This window comes from Idiotropiscis lumnitzeri, unplaced genomic scaffold (assembly GCF_059441095.1).
Source record: "Idiotropiscis lumnitzeri isolate Australia: NSW breed Sydney's pygmy pipehorse unplaced genomic scaffold, RoL_Ilum_1.0 HiC_scaffold_34, whole genome shotgun sequence".
In the NCBI taxonomy this organism is placed as follows: Eukaryota; Metazoa; Chordata; class Actinopteri; order Syngnathiformes; family Syngnathidae; genus Idiotropiscis; species Idiotropiscis lumnitzeri.
Window position 1 is genome coordinate 1,439,286 of NW_028283572.1, and position 27,128 is coordinate 1,466,413.

At 40.8% G+C, this 27,128-nt stretch overlaps 1 long non-coding RNA gene across 1 annotated transcript; it reads right to left on the minus strand.

The window, feature by feature from the left end:
* Positions 1-23,660: 23,660 nt before the first annotated feature.
* Positions 23,661-25,770, minus strand: LOC148315931 (uncharacterized). The gene is made up of 3 exons (XR_015840519.1): positions 25,676-25,770; positions 24,562-24,714; positions 23,661-24,457 (listed from the first exon to the last, which is right to left on the minus strand). It is a non-coding gene; the product is annotated as an uncharacterized LOC148315931 (long non-coding RNA).
* Between the last annotated feature and the right edge of the window lie 1,358 nt (positions 25,771-27,128).

The following is a 27,128-nucleotide window of genomic DNA, read 5'->3' on the forward strand; positions in this document are numbered from 1 at the left end:
GAGGGGATGACTGCCTGAGCCAGGGAGCGGTTGAAGATCCTGCAGAAAACATGTGACAGTTGGTGGGCACATGCTCTGAGGACCTTGCCTGGTATTCCGTCGGGTCCAGTAGCTTTTCCTGGGGTTGACCGTGTTCCTCTACGATGAGTGGGGGGGAGTTGGAGCTTGAAGTGCGGGGGTGTGATGGTTGGGGCGAGTCAAAGCGAGCGAAGAAGCAGTTAAGCTCCTCTGCCAGCGATGCACTCGGGTCTACAGAGGTCGTGCTGCTGCCACGGAAGTTGGTGATGCTCCGTAGACCCTGCCACACCTCCCGTGGTCTGTTACTGGCAAGGTGGGCCTCCAGCCTCCCCTTGTAGGTTGCCTTTGCTAGCTTGATGCCTTTGCTCAGGTCAGCACGAGCCACCCTGTACTGGGCTTTGTCGCCTGACCTGAAGGCAGCGTCACGGGCCTTGAGGAGAGCGCGAACCCTGCTGGACATCCAGGGCTTCGCATTTGGGAAGGTCCGTATAGTCTTTTGTTGGGACACAGTTTCCATGCAGAACTTGATGTAGTCCAGTACACAATGCGTGTAGACATCAAGGTCCTGATGATCAAAGAGGTCCCAGTTTGTGTCATGAAAGCAGTCCTGTAATTCACTCATGGCGTCGTCACGCCAGGTTTTCACAGTCTTTGTGGTAGGCCTGAATCTGCGCCTGAGAGGGGTGTACGCAGGTGCGAGCTGCAAGGACAGGTGGTCTGACTGGCCGAGGGGGGCGAGTGGGAGGGCTCTGTATGCGTGCTTGATGTTCGAGTACACATGGTCGAGAGTGTTGTCTCCCCTCGTCGGGCACTTGACATGCTGGTGAAACTCTGGGAGTACAGTCTTTAAATTGGCCTTATTAAAGTCTCCCGCTACAATGTGACCGCCATCAGGGTGCGCCCGCTGATGTTTATTGATGACGCACGCGAGTAGCGAGAGCGCCGTGCTAGTGCTAGCGTCGGGAGGGATGTAAACAGCTGTGAGAATCACTACCGTTAGCTCCCTCGGGAGAAAATAAGGCCGGCATTTAACGGACATGAACTCGATGTCGGGGGAAGAGTGCTTCTCGACGATCGTGCTATCGCCGCACCAGTTCTCATGCACGTAAACACAGAGCCCCCCGCCCCTCCTCTTACCGGTGTCCCTCGTCCGATCCGCGCGATGTAGCGAGCGCCCGGCCAGCTGGATGCTAGCGTCGGGGACGTCTGCGTGCAGCCAGGTTTCCGTGACGACGATCACACTGCTATCGCGCACATAGCGGTTTCCCAGGATTTGTAATCCCAGGTCGTCGATTTTGTGGACCACGGATCTGGCGTTGGTGAGGTGCAGACTCGGTAGTGGTTGCCTATGGGGCTGCCGTCGCAGCCGTTGCAAGACACCGGACCTGCAGCCTCGCTTCTGCTTCCTCTCTCTGCGTCGCCTGCGCCGCCTCCCGGTCCCGATGACCAGCCACGGTGAGCCGGGCAGCCTCGCCAGTTCGTTCGGAATTTTGCGATCATAGCAAAATTCCTCTGTGATGGTTATTTCGCATCGATATCCAATGTTCACGATGTCCTGGCGGGTATATCGATGTTGTGCCTCAGTTGATGCCAATAAGAGCAAGCAAACACTAATAAAAAGTAATAAGGAGCACTGTGAGGGGGAGCTGTTAGCCGCTGCGTCCATGCGCGCCGCCATCTTAACATCCAAGGAATTAAAGCAGAGAAGAAATTAGAGACTACAAATAACATTGATGTGTACTTGTTCACTTTGAGGTAGAACTGGTTGAAGTAAAATGAGTCATAAAGTCAGAAAAATAGGAAATAAAAATAAAATTAACATGCTTAAGATTAACAAATTATTGTAAAGTCTGAGTTCCAAATTATGCAGAAATTACTGTGCCACTGAGTAAAATGATGAATGAGGAAAACCTCTAAATGACATTGTCCTTACACTGGACTGATAAAGCATATTCAGCTTTTGTGAAAGGAAACAAGTGTTCGTATTAAGTATGGCACTGACCCTTTGTCCAGATGCAAAAGGCCTTAGTTTTAGTGTAGAAACATGGAGATAAGATGAAACCAATCGCATACTTCTATTCCAAACTAGACAACGTAGAATGTGCATTGAAGCACTGCATGAGAACAGTTAATGCAGTATCTATTGCTGTAGATATAAGATTAAGATAAAGATGGTCTTTTATTAGTCCCACAATCTGGAAATTGCAGAAACAAGTGCAACCATAGTTTTGTTCCATCCTCTGGTTTTGAGAGTACCACGTGCGGTTTCTGCATTGCTTTTGCTGATGAACATGACGTTTTTGTCACCGGCGGGACATTTATAGTGTATGAATACATTGTTATCAAAACCACATCTGATTATAGAGAGATGTACAACATTAAACCCGGCTGTCATTATTATGTCAGGAGGATGGTACAAAACTAGATTGTTATGAGTTAGTAGAAAAAAGTAACCAAAAGTAAAGGCATCAAAAAGATTCGCCTTCAGAAAACGGAGAAGTGCTATTTGTAGATGGAAATAAATAAATAAATAAATAAATAAAATACTGTAGTTGTATCAAATGACACTGGGAAAAAGAACTTAGCAGTTACTCCTCAAATTACTCAGCTCATGCAACAGAATTAGTATCTTAAACAAAAGCGTGTAAACTAAAGAGAGTAAATTGTGTTACTATTTACACATATAGTCGTCTTAAAATGTGTAGCGCATACATTGCATAAGTGTTTTCCTTGAATACACATTGCAGACAATACAGCTAAAGAAGCTGTTGCGGACATACACGTTTTAGTGATAGAAGTCCCAAAGTTAAACAAAGGCTTTGGAGGAAAATGGTGTAACATCGCTACGTGATCTCTGTATGACCAAACAATAATCTTTACAAATGGGCTGCTATATTGAGTCATGGGATAACACATGTCTCAACAGGGGAAATGGTGCATCAGATATTACGTTATTATACGGCTTACGGCTTTAATGCTTATTCGAAACATTTTTGTAGGGCATGTTTAACGTGTGCGAAACACAATTCACAAGGTAATTTGAGTCCACGCAGAGGACGCTTTCCTACACCACAATATCCATTTCAAATTATTCATATGGACTTATTTGATAAAAACCAAAGTGAAGAAAAAAAATAAAATAAATGTTTGGTCATCATAGATGTGAATTCGAAATGGTTAGAACTCTTTCTAACCAACAAATCCAGATGCATTGACAGTGGCAAAAGTACTTTGTAAGGATATCATTCCGAGATATGGTATTCCTGAAAATAATAAACAGTGATAATAGTACCCATTTTGTTAACTAACTTGTGAAAGAGATAGGAATGTTTCACGTTGATTTGAAAGATAATTGTGCTTACCACCCTCAAAGCTCTGGATTGGTGAAAAGAATGAACAAAAAAAAAAAAAGTGAAAAGGCTATGCATTGAGGAAACGGGGAGGCAGTGGACACAGTGTATGGAAATTAGTAAAACTGTTTGTAAAAACGACAAGCACTGTGACTTTCCATTGAATGTTATGCGAGTCGCCTCTCTGTCCACTTTTAAACCTCGCTTGAAGATGAATATTCGGGCCTTTGACTCAGCATGAGACTGTTGCTGTTCTGTTGTTTTTCTGGTATCTACTGTAAATGTGTTTATGTGAGTTAATTTGAGTTATATACAGAGAGTTGCACTGTATTGTATTTCATTGTATTTAGGACCGAGACGTTGTAAAACATTGTTTGGAAGGCCTTATAGAATACCTCAAATTTAAGAACAAATGGGAAATAGATGCTGAAGCAACTTTAGCTGACTACATGTGAAAAGTGTTAGAAAAACAAAGACAGGCACAAATTTAGAGTGGTGAGGATCTTTCTGTCTCCTAGCAGGGCACTAAACTAGTGGAGCCAGGAGACTGGATGCTTGAAAGAAGTTTGAAGATAAGACATATGTAATTACCCAAGGGGGAATGCCATGTTTAGTTTTATTGACAGCTCTCACAGCTGTAAATATAGTAGAAGAGTCAACATTGGTTCATTTGACACATGTAAAAAGGTCATTTTGGTTGAAATCTCCTACAAAGGAGATGAGCGGAAGTCTGATGATAGGGTGGTCTTATTTCATAAGACACCAGACTAAGTAGAGGGGATATTTCAGACAAAATGACCCTGAAGTGGTTAAAAGCAGCTGTTCTATGTTGGATGTATACAATTTTATTCTGATATTTTTGTTGTTGTGTTATATGTGGGAACAACCCAGAGTTACATAAACAAACTATGATGTGACTATAGTACAATACCAACAGTAAGAATCCCAATTACTAATCAAAATAGATTTGCAAACACCAAGCAGATAATTGAAAAAAAAAAAGTGATGGGACATATTTGTGGAGCTTGGACGACATGTTGATAGATTTGAGTTGGAACCATGAGTAATACTCAAGTGGGCAACTATTGGTCCACAGAACAAAGTTACAGGAGAAAGTCTGTACTTTCGTGAAAAGATAGCAATTGGACAACGAGATATCCAAAATAAGCAAATGAAATTGTATTATTGATATTATATTAATGCTTATCTTGATAATACATGTATGGATTGGGTCAGCGTGTATCCTGTGACTAGAGTTGATGTAGATGAACATGTTTTCTATGATAGTTGCTCTTGAAAATTTAAATAGCATTAATGTTGCTGACAGAGCTAAGCGGTTAGGAATCTTTTCACCACCACTGTGTCTGGTTTTGATAGTGGTTGAAATAAACTTCAATCACTATCAAGAGGGGAAATCTGGTGGTGGTGTGGATATGATAGATCATTTGATAAATCACCCAAAAATGTAAAAGGTTTTGAGACTTAGTGCATATCTGTATGTGTTTTTCATAACTAGGCCCTGCTTATAGATTATTGGTAGTTTCTGGAGAGTGCCATTTCACAAAATGTAATTGATTGATCGTAAATGGTATGTTTTATATTGTTTGTTAATAAACTGTGTGAACTGTCCAATGTCATGACAGGACATCGGTGACGTTAAAAAAGAGAAAGCAGAGTATCACGGCAAAAAAAAAAAAAAAAAAAAAAATGATTCAACATACATGGAAGCCATCGGTGTTCTCCTTAGTGTAAGTAAGTAAGTAAGTGTAAATTAACAGATCAAGTAACAGGATTTGAGTCCTCGAACGAAGAACAAAGAACGCAGACAGGTCAACTGCATCATCACAACGTGCAAAAATTAGGTAATTGGACGCAAAGTGGGTTTGAAACTGTGCATGAACGGCTATCAACCAATCTCTAATGGCATTCCGAAACAGGATGACTGTTGATGTATTGTTGGATGAGAGAGGTGGTGTTTGTGCTATGTTCGGTGAACAATGTTGCACATTTATTCCCAACAACACAGCGGTGGGTGGTCGTCTAACCAGGGCCATAGAGGTCTCAGGACTCTTCATGGTAAAATGAAAGGACAACTGGTCTGTGTATATATATATATATACACATATATATACACATATATATATATATATATATATATATATATATATATTTGTTACTTTGGAATAAAGACATTAAATTGATGTAATTTTGTTTTAGAAAAATGCTGTAGTTTTTTTCTCTGAATACAACCTACAAACGGTTAAAAAGGACATTCTGAAATGTTTTTTTTTTGGGCTATCAAATATTTAGTTTGACACTCAAACCGCACACTATTCGTGTCAATTTGTTTGGTTCTATCTCCATGAGTATTTTTTTGTGGTGCATCAAAAGCGTGTTTTAACTTACTTAGGTAAGACAGGTTTAGTGGAGAGATGAGGCCAAACAGCATCACACATCTATGTGCAAGAGATGGCAACTGACAAAGAACCTTCACACCTACAATAACTGCCCCGATGTAATGTGGTGGCTGAAGATCCTCTTCCTCCCGGACAACAAACACCACCATGGTGCACTTGGCAGGCTCTTGATCCAATTCATCCTACAGACCACCATGATAAAAGACAAATTCATTAGAGTTATTTAGATTAAATTTTTTTCCACCATGAAAAAAAAACAAACAACATATATATGTGTGTGTGTGTGTGTGTGTGTGTGTGTGTGTGTGTGTGTGTTTATATATATATATATATATATATATATTTTTTTTTTTTGGAAGCATCTTTCAGGACACTCAAGGCCGCTGTACAGAGTAAAATACGAAAGTAAAAACACAAATACGGGTAGAAACACCAACACGTAAATCAAGCAGGATAAAATACAATAAAGTGGATGAGGGACATATCTGGAATTGGAGAGAGTAATTAAGGCGGAACAGATTGGTTTTGAGTTTAGTTTTAAACACAGGGAGGGTGGTGCAATTACAGAGGTCAGGTGGAGAGAGTTCCAGAGCTGGAGAACCGAATCGCTGAAGGCTCTGTCCCCCATGGTGGCAGGCAAGGGGTGGAGTGAGGAGGATGAAGACCGGAGAGCGCGGGATGGAGTGGGAATATGGATGATGTCTGAAAGGTAGGGAGGGGCGAGGTTGTGAAGAGATTTGAAAGTCATGTGTCATGTCATTATCCACACCGCTTATCCGGTACAGGGTCACGGGAGGGTGCTGGAGCCTATCCCAGCTGACTACGGGCGAAAGGCGCACTACACCCTGAACTGGTCGCCAGCCATAGATTTGAAAATATATAGAAGAATTTTGAAAATGATTTGTTGATTGACTGGAAGCCAGTGGATCTGCTGAAGGATGGGGGGTTGATGTGATAGGTGGAAGGTGATTGGAATCCATTGCACATCCTTGAGGCACCCTAAAGCTCCCGTATGTCTGTCACTGAGTCTTGAATTTTTACTTAGTAAACTGAATTTGAGCATATGCAGTATTGAATTTTTGGTGAGGAGACCTTTTTTTTGAGGAATTAAAAACGCATTTTAAAGTCCTACATTCAAGTTTATTGGGATATAGTTCTTAACAAAAACATTATGATCGAAAAATTCAGAATCAAATTAAAAATATACAATTTATGTAATTCGAATTCAGTTTTTCAATTCAATAATTCAGTGTTCAATTCAAAACATTCAGGTTTCAATTCAAATATCAAAGTTAAGATATTCACATTCAAATAACCAATATTCAGATTTAGTTTCAAGTGGGACAAATATCAGACCATAGTCCAGCAATTAATCCAAACTCTGTGTCAAATTAAGTGATGATTGTACTGCCTTTATTATTTTAGAGGAGGAGTAATACCTGCTGCTGTATCTTCTAGTGCTGGACGATTAATCAAAATTTAAATCGTGATTTAGATTTCTTAATTTTGAAAATGTTCTAATTGAGGGAAAAATGTTTCAGATTAAGAAAGAGTTCAAACAAATTACATATGTTCAATTTGAGAGAACCTGGCTAACCAAGATGGAACTTTACACCCTGGAATTGAAGGAGATACTTGGAAAAAAAGGCCGAGTTACTGGCACTGAAATAAGACCTATGCTCAGTTCACTCAGTCATGTAAGAGGGTTGTGTTTTATTACTGCAAATAGAATTTGCATCAAACTATTTTGGATAAGTCCATCATAAGCATTAACAGAATAAAACAATAAAAGATCTGTTAGAGCTTATGGATATCTTGCTATTTTTTTTATTTAAAGTTGAGATGCACTTTTTGGGATGTAAGCAATGCATATGTGAGCTTTTATTTATTTAAGACACTTAATCATCTTGTGTCTTTTTAAATAGCAAAACGTTGAAGCTGGAAGGGAGGGCATAATCCATTCCTTGATGAAATTCCTCGGACAGTCTGCAGAGGAACTTATCACGGACTACCAGGTAAATTACAACAGTATTACGTTTTTAAAGCTGCAATTAACTCATAGACTGTGCAGCAAACATTTTTATTTGTCACAATATTCAAATAAATTAATTGCTGCCAGTATGTGACCTGCTCTGGCTAAAGGGTTGGCATTTGGCAAAGGTTACTTTCGGGTAATTGACAAAATAAATCAGAAGGTCCAAAGTTTCGATTTTGAGATTTCTACAAAAATCCTATCCTTGAGGTTGAGGTTTCTATTTTAATTTCCGTTTTCATTGCCCTTTTTATTTATTTTTTTATTCTCATATATGCTGTTATAAACATGTAATGCAGATTGCAAATACTGTCACATATCACTGGTGTCCGGCTGAAACATGTTGTCATAATTTGAGTAATTTCATGTTTTTCTAGATCTAATCTATTGGTCAATCCACACGAGTGGGTGTTACTTGTAAATATTACTGACCAATCTCAAATGTTGAAAATGGTTTGCTCTCTTTGGATGATGCAGTGTTAATGATTGCAAAAACGTGCCATTGGAAGTCTCCTGCAAGGTGAAGATTCTGGAGCTTCTTGGATACTGCCTGAAGACAGCGATATTCAGAACTATAAAAAGCAAACACAAATTTGGGACATTATGCACCTAACCATGGATGTATATGCTCTTTCAGGAAGTCAGCAGAGAACAAGCAAAAGAGGACCAGGCCAAGCAAGTACTGAAGGTCTATGTCAGGGGTGTCAAACTCATTTTTATGGACGGGCCACATCGTAGTTGTGGTTTCCCTCAGAGGGACTGTGAACCCATATAAATTGATTGGAAAGCCAGTTTTGAAATCAGAAGCTAGTAAGTAATTGTTCAACAATTTTTCAATTTATTTTAAAAGGGGAGGATTGGTAACAAATAATTGGCAATATCTCATATCTCAGTGTTGTTGTGAAGAAAATATGCTAGAAACAGGAAGTTGATGCAGATGATTTGCCCTTTGCGGGCAACATAAAATTAGGTTGTGGGCCAGATCTGGCCCCGGGCCTTGAGTTTGACACACGTACTCTATGTCTTCCAAGCAAGTGAGGGACAAGAAGACACATCCCATGCCTCTGTTTCCATTGTTGCTTAAGAAAATGAGGTTGTGGAAATGTTGCCAGTCTCCTGCTCATGGGAATTAACTATGCGCTGAACTTACTAAATTTGCAGTACCCGTTTGAGGTGCATCAGAAGCTCTTTCTTGAGATAGATGGCCTGAAACTTGCACTCGGAGTCCATTCCCTGACTCTCCATTGAATGTTAGGCAAGCCCCCTCTCTGTCCACTTTTAAAACGTTTTGAAGACACATTTTTATTCTTTAGCTTTCGACTCAACATGTGACTGTCGTTGTTCTTCTTGTATCTACTGTACGTGTTTTAATTTGTGTTCTAATTTCCTGCTAATTTATACAACACCGTATGAAAAACACTTTGTTACAGCTCCAACTATTATAATTGCAAGTTATTTGTACATGGGTATTTCTTGTTTCGTGGACTAATACTGTGCGCAAATGCAAATGCTCGGCCTTTTATCACAAAAAATGTCCGAAGGGCAAGATCTTAATTCCTCCTCTAATATAAAACCTTCCCGAAGAACAAATCGTATAATTCTAACTTGCTAGATTTAGTCCAATGCACGATACATTTAGGCTAACTCGACGTCGCTCCAGTCAGTAAAGCACGCTTTATGGTTCACCAAAATGCATACCGTGAAATTCTTACCTTGTTTATGCGACGAGGATATTATCCCGTAAGGAGTTACACTGACGCTGTACTGCTTCTTTTTGTATTTCTCTGTTCAGGTCGTCCCTCCCGCATTTCGCCCAAAGTCAGACGGGATAGGCGGCAGCACCTCCCCGCAAGCCAGTACAAGATAGACGGTGTGGAAGATAAAGATAACACGTCCCTCCGTTTGGATCGGGTATTGTGTTTTCTTTAGAGCTTTTGGTTCGTGTGCACTGTGCAACACAGTCTGAGCGCAAATACAAATGCTCGGCCTTTTATAAATAAAAAAAAAATCCGAAGAACAAGACCATCCTCGTCTAATATAAAACCTTCCCGATGAACGAACCTTATAAAACTTGCCCTCCGTCACAGCAAAACAATTTCTGCAACAATTTCATAATCCATTTGTAAAAAGACAACGGTAAGATTTCGTCCAGTGTACGATCAGTTTAAGCAAACTGGGTTTAGCTAGTCAGTAAAACACTCTTTATAGTGTAGCAACGTTAGTAACGCTAAATTCTTACCTAGTTTATGAGACGAGTGCTGTACTTGACTATTTTTTGTAATTTATTATTATTTTTTTTTTTTAATGCTTTATAGAGCAAATTGCACCTATGACAGTTGTTATTACCACAGAAGCCATCTCAAATGGTTGCAAACTCTGAGGGTGACTTTGAACCGGAAGTCCCGCCTCAATCGTCATCTGATTGACAGCGGAATCCTGGAGCCAGAGAAGAGAAAAGAATCAGACACGAAGTTGAAGAAGCGGAAAAAAAATAAACATCGAATCTCCAAGTTCTCGCAACGAGGGTGACTGTTGGGGTCTGGAGAAGTGACCGGGAGATGGAGAGCCCCGTATTTTGGTCTTGGTAAGAGGGTAACTCACTTGATGTTGACGAGGGAACCTATGCCGCTATGCTATATACCGGCGTGAGAAAACTACGGCCCGGGGGCCACATGCGGCCCGTTAAACGTTTTAATCCGGCCCGCCGAATTTGAAAAAAAAAAAAAAAAACCTTGTTAATGTTTTATTTTCAAAATAGTGTGGTTTTTCAAAGACAAGCTTTTGTTCACTTTCATTTAAAATTAAATGTATTTTTTTTCTCAGATGAGATGAGGTTACCAAAACACTCCATCCATCTGCTCCTGGTCCAGCCCCTCTGTCAAATTTTAGAACCCATTGTGGCCCGCCAATAAAAAAGTTTTCCCACCCCTGCTATATACTATAAGCTATGTTAATGTCGTCAGGCCATTATAGAGTATTTCTTCTGACATTTTGAAGGAGAAATAATACTCAACGTTTTATTTTTTTATGATGTTTGAGGCATTCTGACTGAAATACAGTTCAATTGAGGTTACCAGTAGTCATTTCCATTACCTGTCAATGTAAATTAGAATGTAACTTACTACAGTGAACCCTCGGTTATCGCGGTTAATGGGGACCGAGACCACCCGCGAAAACTGAAAATCCGCGAAGTAGCGGCGCACCTTCAAAAATGCTTAAAAAAAAAAAAGTGCGAAGTAGCGGCGCACCTTCAAAAATGCTTTAAAAAAAAAGTGCGAAGTAGCGGCGCACCTTCAAAAATGCTTAAAAAAATAAATAAATAAAATAATAATATATATATATATATATATATATATATATACGGGTAGAGAGAGAGAGGGTGAAATGCATGTTATAACAAAAAAAAAAAATTATTAAAACATTTTTTTATTCCCCAGCCATTATTTTTGTATTTATTCAATTACTTCTTTTTGTATTTATTTAATTACTTCGACTTTTACCTGCTGGTACGCCGTCCGGTGTGCCCTGGCATTCTTCATTTATTTATTCATTTATTCATTCATAACTGACAGCCTCGCGCTCCGCTCATGCCCGGGCGGAAGGTGTTCCTCTTCGGCTTAACAACCACGCACGCCGGCCGGTCTCCTCCGGAGCTCTCGCACGGTCCCGAACGGAGCGAAATGTCGCCCCGCTAGTGCCCGGGCGGAAGTTGTTCCTCTTCGGCTTAACTGCCACGCACGCTGGCCGGAGCTCTGGTACGGTCCGAACCGCGCGAAACGTCGCCCCAAATCGTGCCCGGGGGAACGTGCTCTTCTTTGTCCACTCTCCTCTTCGCCCACGTTCTTCTTCGGCGGACGCCGGCCGTCTAACCACTCCAGCGCCCCGTCGTGCCGCTCGGCGAAACTACAATGCCCCCGAATATTTTTTAGACCCGCGAAGCACTGAACCCGCGAAAGGTGAACCGCGAAGTAGCGAGGGTTCACTGTATTGCAACCAGATACCTATAAAATGTCATTTAATTTGCACTGTTTTGATCGCCACTGTTTTGCTCATTGAACAACAAATGAAAAGATGAATCATACACAGTGTTTGTAAAGATAATTGTCAATGTTTTATTAAATGAAATTCCAATGTAAAATTGTGTAATATTGTGTTATATAATGGGTCTACAACATACATTTCTCACAGACAAGTAGAGCTTTTTCTCATGAAATGTGTTGAAAAAAAACTAACATTTGAACATTGTTTTGCGTTACAACATCCGTGTTTACTGGTCATAAATTATTAACTTAAGTTTAATATACACTACACGAGCTGGGTAGCCACCACGCCTCAACCACCATAACAAGTTCGCTAACCCTTTAAGTCGAACGAGGTAGCTAACATATCGGGTTCAATTTGTACCAAAAATATGCTGTTGTGCCTTGTGTCTCTGTATATGTCGTCATGACGTGTCATTTGACAAAGCCTTGTGTCGATGTTAGTTGTCGATGTAACAGTCTTATGTTAGATGTCAATGTATGTCTATGTTAGATCTCAATGTGTCGATGTTAGATGTCAATCTATGTGTCTATATTAGATGTGTTTATGTTAGATGTCTATGTAAATGTTTGTTAGATGTCGATGTGTGTAAGATGTCTATGTAGAGGTTGGTTAGATGTCGATGTCTATGTAAATGTTTATGATGGATGTCGATGTGTCTGTTAGATGTCCGTGTTTGTTAGATGTGATTGTAATGGTTTATGTTATAGACGTCAATGTAAGTGTCAATGTTAGATGCCCATGCATGTTTGTTAGATGTCGATATATGTGTCATTGTTACATTTCAACGTAAATGTTGTTCGTGCAAGTTTCCAGTCCTCCAGCCACGTGACATCATGTGCGTCAAAGTGATAACTCGTACATTTCACGGAGGGAAAAAAAACAGACACCATTGGTAGTTTTGACCGGGAAAAAAAAAATCATTTATTTTTTTCGAACACCTCATGTCTCTTTCAGCGTAAGAATAAACATGACACGACCAAAATAAAATATACCAACACAGGCAAATATTTAAGGAGCACTCAAGAGATACACTTCAGCTCATTTAATCCCACCTATTTTTACTAACGCAAACCCTTCAATTCTAGCGCCCACAGAATAGTGTGCTATAATGCTATAAAAATATGGAGCCTTTACCTGACAGCGTTTGAATATAACTGAATTCCCATTGCTCACGAAAAACTGAGAAACTAAGAACAAACATTTCAAGCACAAGCTTGACTTGACTTCAACAGTTCTATTTTTTCTTTCGTGACAGCTCAGACATCAAAATAATGCTTTCCTTCTATAAAATAAAAACAGCATGACAAAAGGTGCTGAAATAAACTATATACGGAAGTGCGTGAGTGACAGTGTGTGCATGTGTTTTTGCAACGCATGTGTACACCCCGCCATACAAATTACACAATTCGTTGGGTATGTGGTATACACTTAAAAACAATTGCCTTGGAGCAAGTGAACACAACACGTCTCACACTGTATACATGCTGTAGAAGGGCTGGGCGATATGACCTCAAATCAATATCGCGAGAAATCGAGCAATTTTACCTCGATAACGATAAATGCACAATAAATTCCCACGTGGACTAAAATCAAAATAAATGCAGGAATTGCATATTGACTGTTTTTTTTATTGACCAACTGGTACACTTTACTTTCAATGAAAAATAAAAGTACAAAAATCATTTGTATGAACATTCCAAATAGCTTGCAGGGTTCGCGGTTAACTTTAAAAACTGCTTGCCCATAGGGCAAGTGCCACTAAAATTTGCCTTGCCCGAGTGGCCAAATTACTTGCCCGACTTGGGCAAGTGACAATTTTTTTTCTCTAAGAATAAAATGTTTATGGTTGTAAAATGTGCGCCACAAATGTAAATAAACATATAATCTGATAAGCATAAATTAATCTTGTTTTCATCATCAACCATGAAACCCTACTCACAAGAGCAAATGTATCATCCTGTGCAGTTATTGAAAATGTTAATTGTAGTTTTAATAATTAACAAATCTGCATGTTAAATTGGGAAAATGATATTACAGCAATCCAGATGATCAATTTTAAGTCCAGGAGAGCGTATTAATTGAGGAATCACATGAGTAAATTATGAGTGTGGCAAATTTGTGTATTCCTTTAAGACCAGTGCCTGTGGTGCTGCCTCCATAAGTTTCATAGCATAAACAGAACACAGTCACTGACACTATGTCAGGTCACATCATGGAGCTAATGAATTAACAGCCAATAATCAAATATTACTCCCTTCCTTACTCACAACTGAATTGTCTACTTAAAAATATTCGAGCTATTTTAGTCATGTCAGAGGAATCCGAAATGTTCGGATTTGAACGAACTCGTCGCCACTCGTAAACATGCGCAGAAGGTAAGAAAACTTCCGGCTGTCAATTTTCGGCCAAAATATCGTAGGTTTTTGTTGTGTTTTTCAAACTTCAAATGAGGATGCTACGACAGCGAGTTCCAATACTGCGGGATTTATTGACGTCCACTTTAACTCGACATTCACTGAACTAACTGATCCCCGTAGCGCCCGCCCATTACCCCCGATAAGGCCAATGGACCATACCAAAACATAAGGGGTTGTCTGGGTTAAACCATCACCATACAGTGCACACAAACAGATCACACCACCGTTTTCGTCAAAATTAAAGATATTTGGCTGCTTTAAAAAATGCTTGCCCGGTCGGGCAAGTTGCCCATAATTTTACCTTGCCCGTGGCCAAATTTCACTTGCCCCGGGCAATCGGGAAGCGGTTAACCGCGAACCCTGAGCTTGCTTTGCATGACTTGAACAATGTCACAAAGAAAAAGGGTACCTCTTGCGAAATCTTTTTCTGCATATAGATTGCGCCAAGATGCTCTCATGATGTAAATAATGGCAAATAAAAAAACGCGAAATAAAATGAAAGAAAATGTCAATGCAAGCCAAATAAACAAGTGGGTATTATCGGGGAAAATGTGCCGTCTCGAGTACTCTGCTGCGCAGTCGCCACTTGTCATCTATGGAATGCACAGTTAGGCTCAATCAGGGATCCATGTTGCGACCCGACCACAAGTCGGATGTAGATGCAAAATGCTTGACATGTCTAAGCTCCCGGCCCGATGTAGTCCATATCGGGAAATACGGCTTTCATGAAGCGTTTAAATCCTGTGCGCGCCACGTAACTAGACGAGCTTTATCTTTAGCTAGTGCTAGGCTATCGCGTCCACCTCTGAGACGTTCTCTCGTATGGTGTCGCCTCCGTTCATGGGCTGTTGTCACTTGTCGAACCTTGCTTCTCACTTTGAACTTTCAGCACAGCATGGTTGTGTTGTGGGTGGTGAGAAAGCTTCTGGATTTGAATCGCCAGCAACGAGAGCGACAGACGGGTGGAGTCACATGACTAGAGGCGCTGTAGCGGTCTTAAAGGGGCATGAACATTGCCGCAGACAAAAGGCTTTTCTTTTTTTATTCATCGAATTTACCGACATGGGCAAAATGATTTCGGTCATTGTAATAAATTTCGGTAACGGTAAATTTTCGGTTTATCGCCCAGCCCTATGCTGTAGCATGGCTTTCTTTGCCGTGGGTGTCAAATATTTTACTTTGTTTTCAGAGTGCTTACAGACCTCTTGGTTTTGCCTCAAAATAATTGTCTGCAAAGCAGTCTGTGCCATCCGCATCATTGATGTGCAGGAGTAGCTTGTTGGTAATAAATAGCTGCAAGAAGTCCGCTGTTTGCCGCAGCATCCAGTGGTCCAGCGCTCGCAGTGAAAGTCTTGTCTGGCAGCCCGAACCATCCCCAAACATTTCGAGATGCACGCCCACTAAATTCCAGAAATATAAACATGGACAAACTTGACATTCTTCCAGATTCTGTCTCTTTGCATTGTTTTGAAGTTACTCCTGCAACTTTTCCACTTCTTCGATCCTCCCCATTGTCTGAAAAAGAAGTGTATATTTTGATTTGAAATAATGACCTCAACATACCAATACATTTGTTTATCATCTGAACTGGATTATTTTGAAACAACATTTGGGATGGACATCTGGGATTTGTTGTTGTGTATATTCAGAGTAATCCTTTTCTTGTATATAGCTAAAGCAATAGTCGCTGGCCTTGAAAATGGGTACAAGACTTGACCAAATTAAGATGCCATAAGGTCTAATTTGCCCCTTCTCTACCACAACCGATTTAGAGGCCATTAGTAACAGATTTGAGAAGACCACTTTTAAAGATATGAAGCCAGAGCTCGGCACCGGACCCATTTTTATTATTTATTATAATTTTAATGTATTATTGAGCAAATGACACAATATGTCAGTAGTGATTACCACAGAAGTCATGTCAAAATAGTGCAAATTCTGAGGTCGACTTCAAATCAGACAGGCGGAGACGAGCGCCAGAGAAGAGATGAGAATCAGAAGAGATGTTGAAGAAGCTAATAACAAAAAAAAACAAAAAAACACATCAAATCTCCATGTAGTAGCAACGGGGATGGCTCATGGGGTCAGGAGAAGTGAGCGGGAGATGGGGAGTATGAGGTGCCGTTGGGGACAAAAGTCAGGAATCGCTTCACACTTCTGAAATGCACTCTTACACACCAGTGAAATTGTTGTTGCTCATGCATACTTATGAAACGCTATCATACATACGAGTGAAACGCTCTCATACACACTAGTGAAATAGTTGTTGCTCATACACTCGTCAAATGCGCTCATACACATAGGTGAAACATTCTCATACACACCAGTGAAAGGCGCTCAGGCACAATTGTGAAATTATTGTTATTCATAAATACAACTGAAACATGCTCATGCCCATACACGAGTGAAATGCTTTCATACAAACACCCACACTGTTGAAAATGCTGTCATGAACACAAGATCGCTTACAAATACTAAAATGTAAAAATTAATCATTTATTTAGCAGGGATGCATGGTGGGCGACTTGTTAGCACGATGGTCTCACAATGCAGAGGTCGCGGGATTGATTCCGGCTTTCCTGTTTGGAGTTTGCATGTTTCCCACACGCCTGCGTGGGTTCTCCGGTTTTCTCCCACATTCCAAACACATGCATGGCAGGTTGTTTGGACACCCTAAATTGGTGTGAGTGTGAGCGCGGATGGTTGTTTGTCTTTGTGTGACCTGCGATTGGCTGGCAACCAGTTTAGGGTGTACCCCACCTACTGCCCCAAGATAGCTGGGATAGGCTCCAGCACCCCCCGCAACCCTTGTGAGGAGAAGCCGTACAGATAATGGATGGTGGGATGGCATTCATAATGGACGGCCGCCACGGTGGGCGACTTGTGAGCACGATGGTCTCACAATGCAGAGGTTGTGGGATCGATTCCGGCTCCGGCCTTCCTGTGTAGAGTTTGCATGTTCTCCCAAGCCTGCGTAGTTTTCTCTGAGTTCGCCAGTTTCCTCGCACATTGCAAAAACATGCATCCATTTACTCTGATGCCAATGTTTTCTGTACCTTATGGCAGATTTTTCTCTTTGCCGAAGACTATTAGCACTTGTAGAGCGAGGACCTGTGCCACAGTCGTCAACTGCACCCTAAAATCAGATCATTTTGTATTTTAGACATTACACACTACACAGTTAAAGATGGTCCAAAAAAGAAAAATGGATTAATGTATTTCAACTTACATAATACTCTTTAAAGAGCTGACCAGCTCATTCCCAGAGGTACGTATTGGGGCGTATTGGTCGTCTTTACAGAAGACTCCAGGAGGTAACTCAGGTTTGACCTTCAGCCACAACAGAGTGTTGGGTGTGAGTGCTTCCAAGTCGTTGAGGTCGGAAGATGTCCTTGTGATAGGCCTGCTGTTTATAACTGCTTCAGCCTCACCAAGCAAGGTATATTGACTTTCTTCACCCGAAATTTGTTCTTTTACAGTGACATTCAGGATTTTTCTCACAGACCAAATAAGTCGCTCACAGCTTCCTCCGTGGTGGGAACCTGCTGGGGGATTGCTATGCCACTGAATACCTTTTTGCAGCAAGTGTTTCTCGATTTACTTAGTGTTCCATTCTTTGATTGATTTCTTCATTTCACTGTCAGCTGATCTAAAGTTGGTTCCGTTATCAGAATACATCTCTCTCACTTGTCCTCTTCTGACAAGAAATCTTCGGATTGCGTTGAGACAAGCATCTGTGTCACGTGAAGATGCAATTTCCAGATGTACGGCTCGTACAGCGAGACATGTAAAAATCACGCCGTATCTCTTTACTTGTCCTCTAACCCTACTTACTTAGAATGGACCAAAATAATCAACGCCAATTCTCTTGAAAGGCGGATCGTCAGGTAGCACTCTTCTGATGACTCTAGCAGCTCGAGGTATCCAAAACTGTTGATGCAGATTAGCCATCATGTGGTTCCTTCCAGCGTGAGCTGTAATCTCATGAATGTATCTCAGGACTAGCTTTGTGTTATGTGAATCCTTGGCAAGATGGCTTGCTGTTTTGCTGTTTCAGGCATGGCTGCGTGGCTCAACTGTCCACCAACCCTCATGACACCATCTTGAAGTACTATATTGAACTTGTAAAGTGGGCTACTTTTCTTCACCCTTTTTTGTTTTTCAAATATGGCTAAATCTTTTTTGAAACTTCGCCTTTGACAGTATTTCACAAGTTCTCTTTCTGCTTTATCCAAGTCGTTGCAGGTCAAATACTTTCCTTTGACAGTTCTCTTGAATAAATTCATCTTGCCTTCTTCACCTAATGTGATTAACTCCTTTCTATTTTCCTTTACTCTGTCAGTAAGTCTTTCAGCTTTAGAAACCAGGCTACGGCCTGCTTCAATGCTGTCCAAGACGAATAATGGTTCATCCACTGGCCCAGAGAATCTTTGGGCTACAGTGACTGAATTACATGCACTTGAGTCACTCATTTGACCTCCAGGTCATTAATTGGTAATTTGAAGTGTTTTTTGTGTTTAACTAAATTCCTGGACACTGCCTGATTTTTTTCAGAGCTGTACAACCACTAGAAAGGGTGGTTCCCACAATGTGAGTTTTGCTCAGGTGGCCCAACAATGTCACAAAAACAAGTAGGGGTGTGTGTGTGTGTTTGTATAAGCTACATGTTGGGGACCAACATCGGACAGCACACCCACTGTAGGGGACCAAAATTTTTGTGGGGACCAAAAATCTGGGCCCCACAAAAAAGAGCATTGAATTCAGTGATAAGAAGCTCAGGGGGAGGTCCTGTCAAAGTTTCAGGGCTTCCCAGGAAGGTCACAAAAACAAGACGAGTGTGCTAGAAATGTGTGTGCGGAAAAATTACTCAGGATCGCTGTCTAGTGGTCGGTCCCGGTACTGCACTTACGCACACTTCACACACTCGGCTGGTCTGCGCATGTGCAGGACAGTCTGCTTTATGTCAGGCAGCCACCCTCCCCTCCCCCACAGCCCAACCCGAAAAATTGAGATGTTAGTTAAGTATTTATTCCTATTATTGAGTGAGATTACATATTTTTACTTGGCAGCTGGCACAACAGCTAAGCTTGGAGCACAGTTATTGCAAAATAAAATAAATAAACAGTAACAACAATAACGATTGTTAATATTGTTATACTTTATAGCGTAACCTATTTATACTAATTTTCTGTATGCAATTTCAAGTGCAACTAATATAGTTGTGCATATAGATAGCCACCAAACTCCATACATTAGATAAAAATAAGAGCCACGATGTTAACCAATTAACAGTTCAAGAAAAAAGCAGACATCCAAGAACTTGCTTTGTTACTTTTGCGTGGCCAGAACTACAAACCCCAAAGCAGAGCAAACCCAAAACATCAGAGAAAGTACAATACTTTTGTCAAGGAGTGGTGCTGCTGCTTTGCGATCGCTGCCACCATAGTGAACGCGCTACCACATTCGTGCACACGCACACATGCCACACACCTGTTTTCCACGTCCTGTCAGTCCACTCCGTCGGTCCACATTTATTTCGTTGGTCAGCCATCACGGTTGGGTGCGCACTAGATCGCTGTTAAACCATCTTCTACGCCACAGTCCTCGTGTTCAACAAACATTTCTCCCGAACTCGCCTACCATGCACAACTCTCCACTTTCAAACCGAGCGCCGCTGTTACTTCCGGGTTTTTAGCGCCAAGCACTTGACGCTAGCGTGTGACGTCATGGCGAAATACTAGGTTTTAAAATAAAAATTTTCTTTTTTTTGTACAGTCTAAGTGCATGGGGTTATGATAGATCGAATGAGTATACCTTTATGTACTCACTAACATTTATGTTGATCATAAAATGTTGTTTTGATGAAGAAAACTGTTATTTTTTAGAATCAATTGGCTTAGGGCACTTGGGCAAACTACGGCCCGGGGGCCACTTGTGGCCCGTTAAACGTTTCAATCCAGCCCCCCAAACTTGAAAAAAATTAAATGAATAAGCCTTGTTAATGGTTTATTTTCTAAATACTGTGGTTTTTCAAAGACATATATATTGTTGTAATGCTTTTGTTCACTTTCGTTTAAAATTAAATGTATTTTAGGACTCATTGTGCCCCCCCCCCCCCTCCCAATCAAAAAGTTTGCCCATCCCTGGCATAGTGGATGGGCCGAGGAGTTTAAAAGGCACACATCATGCATTTTTCAGTCAGTTTTAGCCAGGGCTTGGTATGGGGAAGACCAGCTGGTTTACATGTAATCATTAAATTTTCCCAAGTTTTATTTAAGTTAATTGGACAAAACAAAAAAACGCAATATTCTTCTGCCAGAGAGTATGTAATATTCTTCTGCCATTTTATTGTAGAGGGCCATTTTGAGCCCCTAACAATATTATTCAACCAAGAGATCATGAGTCGTCGCCCACTTACTTTCTGAAGTCAGCTGGGATGTCACGGCTGTGACCCTCGTGAGGATAAAGTGGTTCAGATGGAAAAGTAGGACTAAGGGCTTTTTCTCAGGTTTCCATGCGCAAATCCATGTATATTAGGTTAATTGGAGACTCTAAATTCTCTACTCATCAAATGACATTCGTGACCCTGATGGATAGATAAAATAGATTATTAATCTGCCATGGGAAGTCCAAGGTGTCTGGTAGAAAGAAATGCATTCATACACTCATTACACAGTCAACCAAGCAAAGACACAAAGCCTAGGGCAGGGGCGGGCAAACTTTTTGATTGGAGGACCACAATGGGTTCTAAAATATGACAGAGGGGCCGGACCAGGAGCAGATGGATGGAGTGTTTTGGAAACCTCACCTCATCTGAGAAAAAAAATACATTTAATTTTATATGAAAGTGAATAAAAGCATTCCAACAATAATATTTGTCTTTGAAAACCACAGTGTTTAGAAAATAAAACATTAACAAGGTTTATTCATTAAATTTTTTTCAAGTTCGGCGGCCCGGATTAAAACTTTTAACGGGCCGCATGTGGCCCCCGGGCCGTAGTTTGCCCTCGCCTGGCCTAGGGCATAAACACATACATGTAATATCCAATCCGCTTATTCTCACAAGGATAGCGTGCTGGAGCCTACCCAGCTGTCAACGGGCAGTAGGCGGGGCACACCCTGAAGTGGTTGCCAGCCAATCGCAGGGCACGCAAAGACGAACAACCATCTGCGCTCAAACTCACTCACAAATGCAACCTCCACACAGGAAAGCTGGGTCCCGGGATCGAACCCTGCACCTTGGGACTGCGAGCCGGATGTCCTAACCAGTCTTAACTCATTAAATACCAGCCATTTTCACTGGAGCAACCCACTCAATCCCAGAGTTTTCCTGGGTTTTGACTAATATTGCAAGGCCCACAGAATATTGTATTCTAATGCTATATAGACATGGAGCACACCCGAAGAAAGATGAGACTCTCTTCTTTCAACAGAAAAAAAATGTTTGTTCCTATCTTTTTCCATTCTTGAACAATCGGCATTTGAAAATAGCTAAATTTCATGAAAACTCCAATCCCTGGGGAAAAAACTGAGAAAATGAGCTTTTTGTAAACTGATGCATTTTGACCATAATTTGAACTTTGACACTATTATTTATGGCTTTTATGACACCTCTAACATCTAAATAATGCATGCCTTCTATAAAATAACAAAAAAAAGCACAAAAAATATGTTTTTGATAAAATAAATTTATTTGCACATAACACTAAACGACTGAACTGTTGAACTATGTACAAAAATGAAATACATCAGTGTCATACATACTTTTTTTTTGTGTGATATAAAATAAAACAGTTGCCTTGATGCAAGGGCACACAACATAGTTCACACCACATTCTTGTTTCACTCCGTTTGCCTTTGCGCAAACAGACCCGACACTTTCGTTGTGGTCTGGCTTTGCTGGTCCGTGGAAAATAGGCGAGCTTGTGTTTGTCCACTGGGGTTTGTGTGAAAATAATTGTCTGGGAAGTGATTGCTGGCATCCGCGATGTGCTGCAGAAGCTCATCCGTGAGAAACAGCTGCAGGAAATCAGCTGGCTCCTCAGACTCCAAATGGGCAGCGGCATTCAGTGGTCCAGGGGTTGCTGTAAAGTCGATTTTCCTCGGTTGCCATCCAGTGTGACGCCATCCGGAACCACTGCTTCCTGATGCACAACCTGTAAATTACAGAAATATAAACAATTGGAAATATATATTTATTGCTGCATTTTATTGCTGGCGTGTGAAGTTTCATATTATAATTTACCTTTCTTTACACCAACAAGACGAGGAGGAACTTTCTTGCCGCGGGATGCACAATCTGTGAATTTTAGAAAGTATGCATGATTACCACACCATTCAGTATTGTTGTTTCCTCGTCGGGGAGGAGATACGCTCGCGTCTAACTGCACATTTATGCGACATTTTCTGCCCGCAAGATGCATGATATGTACAATAAAAGCATGAGGGGTAAAACCACATGTTCAATGGTAACTTGCGAGCGCTTACCTCCTCGTTCGGGGGGATCTGGTGAGGACTCTCAGCTGCTTTGGCTATTGTCCGAAGGCAGGCGATGCAGGCCGCAAGGCACGCGCACCCTCTTTAGACGCCTGTTTGTTGTGACGATGACGAAGCGTCATCCTCTCAACCAAAGCGTCTCCATCGCCTTGATGCTTTTAGGAAGCTTTTTTTTACAAAAACGCATTCCTCGATCGTCATTTGCTTGGAGGATTTCATTGCTAACGCTACTAATGCGACTGCTGCTAGTGCTGCCGATGCTGCTGCTACCCACGCTGCTCTCCACACTTATAAGTCTACCCCAGGATCCCGCCCCCCATTTGTACCTCTGGCGCAGATTCAAGGCGGATCTTTTGCACCTCTGCCCCCTGCTGGGTGATTTTTACATGATTCACAATGCGGACAAGGCTGATTCTCAGTCAGAGGTTGCATCAGACCCTTATGTACACTATGACGTAAAAAAGACAGGAAACGTACTTATACGTCTTTGGTAGAGGGCGCCATTGCATTAAAAGACGTCTTTGTACGTCTAAGGGAGTAAATGAGTTGAACAAAGTACAGGGTCCTTCACCTGACTACAGATGATCTTCTGGGGACTTTATTTGGTTTTAATCACTTTTGGGGTCTGTATCTATGCACACTCCCTGGTTTTGCTACCTTCCCGGGTACCACATACACACTGCTTAGTTTCTCTGCCTTCGTGGGTACCACATACATATTGCTTGGTTTCTCTGCCTTCCTGGGTACGACATACACACTGCCTGGTTTTGCTACCTTCCTGGGTACCAGTCACACAAACGTCAGACGACTCAGCACATACCGACTGTCTCAGCACTACACACTTTCACTCCAAGGCAGTGCTGTGAACCAACTTACTGACAAGAGGTAGTATTTAGAATTTTAAAAAGTGCTTGAAAGGTTTTGTTCATGTAAAACCAACAGATTATGACATTATTATTATTATTTAAATCAGTATTAAACAGCATCAGCATAGGTTAAAGATATTATACAGACTATATACGATAAAAAAATACTAAACCACCCTTGCTTTTCCGTCATTTCTTGTATAAGTTAACACACAGATGTATAACATTTGTTTATACAAATATAACGATTAAAAAGTAGCTGATTAGAGTTTTAATTTTGTATTCATTAATCTGTAATAAAAATGGACATATTTTGGTTAATAAAATTAACAAGAAATAAAAGTAAAGGGTGTTCTAATACTTTTTTCAAGATTGTCCTAACATACATTTAATGTTTACAGTATATGTCTTCGGAAGAAGCGCAGCATTAGATTTTTTTTTTTGTTCTCTCTGTTTGACTTCTGAATTTGAATTTCTGTCACAGATGTGCTTGAATTCTATTTTGGATGATTTGTGTTAAACTGCACAAATATTTGAAGAGCCATAGAATTCAAGAATCACACCAGTGCTGCTACTCCTCCGAACGGGTGAACGCCCTTGATTAACAACCTGCGTTGAGGTGGCTTTTGAGATTCGTGGTGTGGGAGAAAAATCTCTGAAGGCATTCTTAGACTTCAAGAGAGGGTCCACAATTTTCAAAGATTCACTTCCGTCTGAATCAGAGGCCTCACTTGTATCCGGAATATATTCATCTCCACTGTCATCTGAGTTGGAGTAATAATGCTTATCCATTCCAAAGTCAGCCTGTTTTTTTAATCTAAAAAACAACAACAACGAAATATAAAGGATAGAAGGCAGGAGACCAATAAAATATATGCAATTTGCTTGTAAGATTCCCTGAAATCTATATGGGTTGTTTACCTGTATACTTTTGGTCCTCCTGAGCCTTGGGATAGTAATATGGTCTGGGTCTGAGGCGCAAAGTTCAGGGGCAGGATTTGACAATGATTCGTCAGAATCTGTGTCGTTATTCCAAGGAAGATTCAGCCCATATTTTTTGTCCAAGGGAGGAGACTGGGTTGCATCAGAGTCCAAGAGAAAATTGAGAACCCATTAAATACTTAATCCCCAGAGGAATCTGCACAGAAAAAGGTCTTAATTCTATTTGAAAAAAAAAAAAAAACTAAAATATTGATGAATGATATGACAAAATAATGTAATAACAAAATTAATTGACCGTAACAAAAAGCTCCCGGGAGGAAAACTACATTAAATGTTTTTTTAACAGGGCAGTGAAAATATTGGAAAATAAAAACGATAATAAATAAAATAATATAAAAAAAGAATTCAATGTGTATCGATGGACCCATATGAAATACTTATATCGCTATGTACTTATCAGCCATATCGCCCAGCCCAATATGTAACTGCAACTTCAAAACCTCGGGCCATAACAGGATTGTAACATGGGATGCATATCTTCATTCCTAAATTTGTAGATCCCGAGGAGGCTGCTCAATGGTCCTGGTAATCTAAACCTCAACCAATTCGGTCACAGCCAATGTTCTCCATCCTTGTTAAGAAGTTTTGAAATGATTTAATAGATATACTATTGCAAACTATACCAGAATTTTAGACATTTTAAACTTTTGATCACAATTTTACCTATTTTCTAAAAATCTGAAGAATCCACATGCCAAATCACCTGCTGTAGACACATAGGTTCTGTTCTGACAGATAATTCAGTTACAGGTTGTGTACTTAAAGCCAATAAGAGGGCAATGCAGCAGTCGACAACCTGACGAAAGCTTAAGTCTCCCAATGAGAGAACTGTAGTGGCTGGTAGGTTCTTAGATTGTAACATAGTAAAGACATATACTAGGCATAACTGTATATCATATGATGATGAGGGAAAATATTATTAGCTACGATTTATGTCCAGATATATTAGAAAACTTGTCCAACCAGCACAGGTCTATCTAACTGTAATTTTAACATCTCAAGACACGACAGGATGACCACATGATACGCATACCTCCTTTTCAGAGTCTGTCAAAACTTGAGAAGGCTGCTTCGATGTTCTGGTGGCATCAACCTCAGCCGATTCAGTCATTGTCGGTTGTCCTCCATCCTAATGAACAAGTTGAATATTAATTTAATGAATTAAAAAAAGAAAATGGATCAGAATTTTACACATTTTAGGCTTTGGCCACCCAAAACAAAAACTAACAAGTTCACGAATGAAACAAAACCAATTACTTTAGCGCATGACAATTAATCTTCAGTAGAGATATGTTGTGACTGATATTTCAGTCACAGGTTGTCTTTTGAACGCCACCAGGGGCGCAATGGAGCACAGGACAGCCAAAAGTCTTCTTGTCGGACACCTGTAGTGGCTGGTAGGTTCTAAGATTATAACATAGTAAAGGCACATACAACTCCTAACTGTATTTCATATGATAATGAAGGAAAAGATGATTAGCTATGATTTATGTCAACAATAAAAATGGCTCTACGGGGTCCCCACAAACACAAACCTGACAGTTGGGTGTCAGATGGCCAACATACCTGACACGCAATTCAACTCAACTGGACCCCACAACACAAGAAAAAGCTGAGTGAGCCTCAAACCAGACATACACATTCACTGACAAATATCCTGTGACACCAGATATATTAGAAGTCTTGTCTAATCAGCACACGTCTATCTAACTGCAATTTTAACATCTCGAGACACGACAGGATGAGTACACGATACGCATACCTCCATTTCTGAGTCTGTAAAGCCTGGAGGAGGCTGCTTCGATGTTTTAGTAGCATCATAAATTTATTGAATTAATTATATTTGAGGTTGGATTAGATTTTTACACATTTTAAGCCTTAGCCACCCAAAACAAAACATAAGCTCATGAATGAAATAAAACTAATTAATTTCGCCCATGCCAATTAATCTTCTGTAGACGCGTGTTGTGACCAGTGTTGTTTTTGGCAGGCATTTTAGATTTTGTCCAAGTCATTTGGACAAAGTGCTGATTTGTTTACATCACATTTAGTCATCCCAATTCGTTATAGTTTTAGTCCAGTTTTAGTCAACGAAAACTAAAAAAAGGGTTTTAGTCCAGTTTTAATCGACGGAAACGCAAAAAAAGTTTTACCCTAGTTTTCGTCAATTTATTCACAAAGGTTTTAGTCCAAGCGGCACGGTGGCCCAACTGGTTAGCAGGATGGCCTCACAATATTGAGGTCGTAGGTACGATTCTGGCTCCGGCCTTCCTGCATGGGTTTCCTCTGGGTAATTCGGTTTCCTCCCATATTCTTAAAACATGCATGGCAAGTTGCTTGGACACTCTAATTGCCCCTAGGCATGAGTGTGAGCGTGGATGGTTGTTCGTCTATGTATGCCCTGCGATTGGCTGGACACCAATTCAAGGGTGTACCTCGCCTACTGCCGAAGACAGCTGGGATCGGCTCCAACACCCCCCGCGACC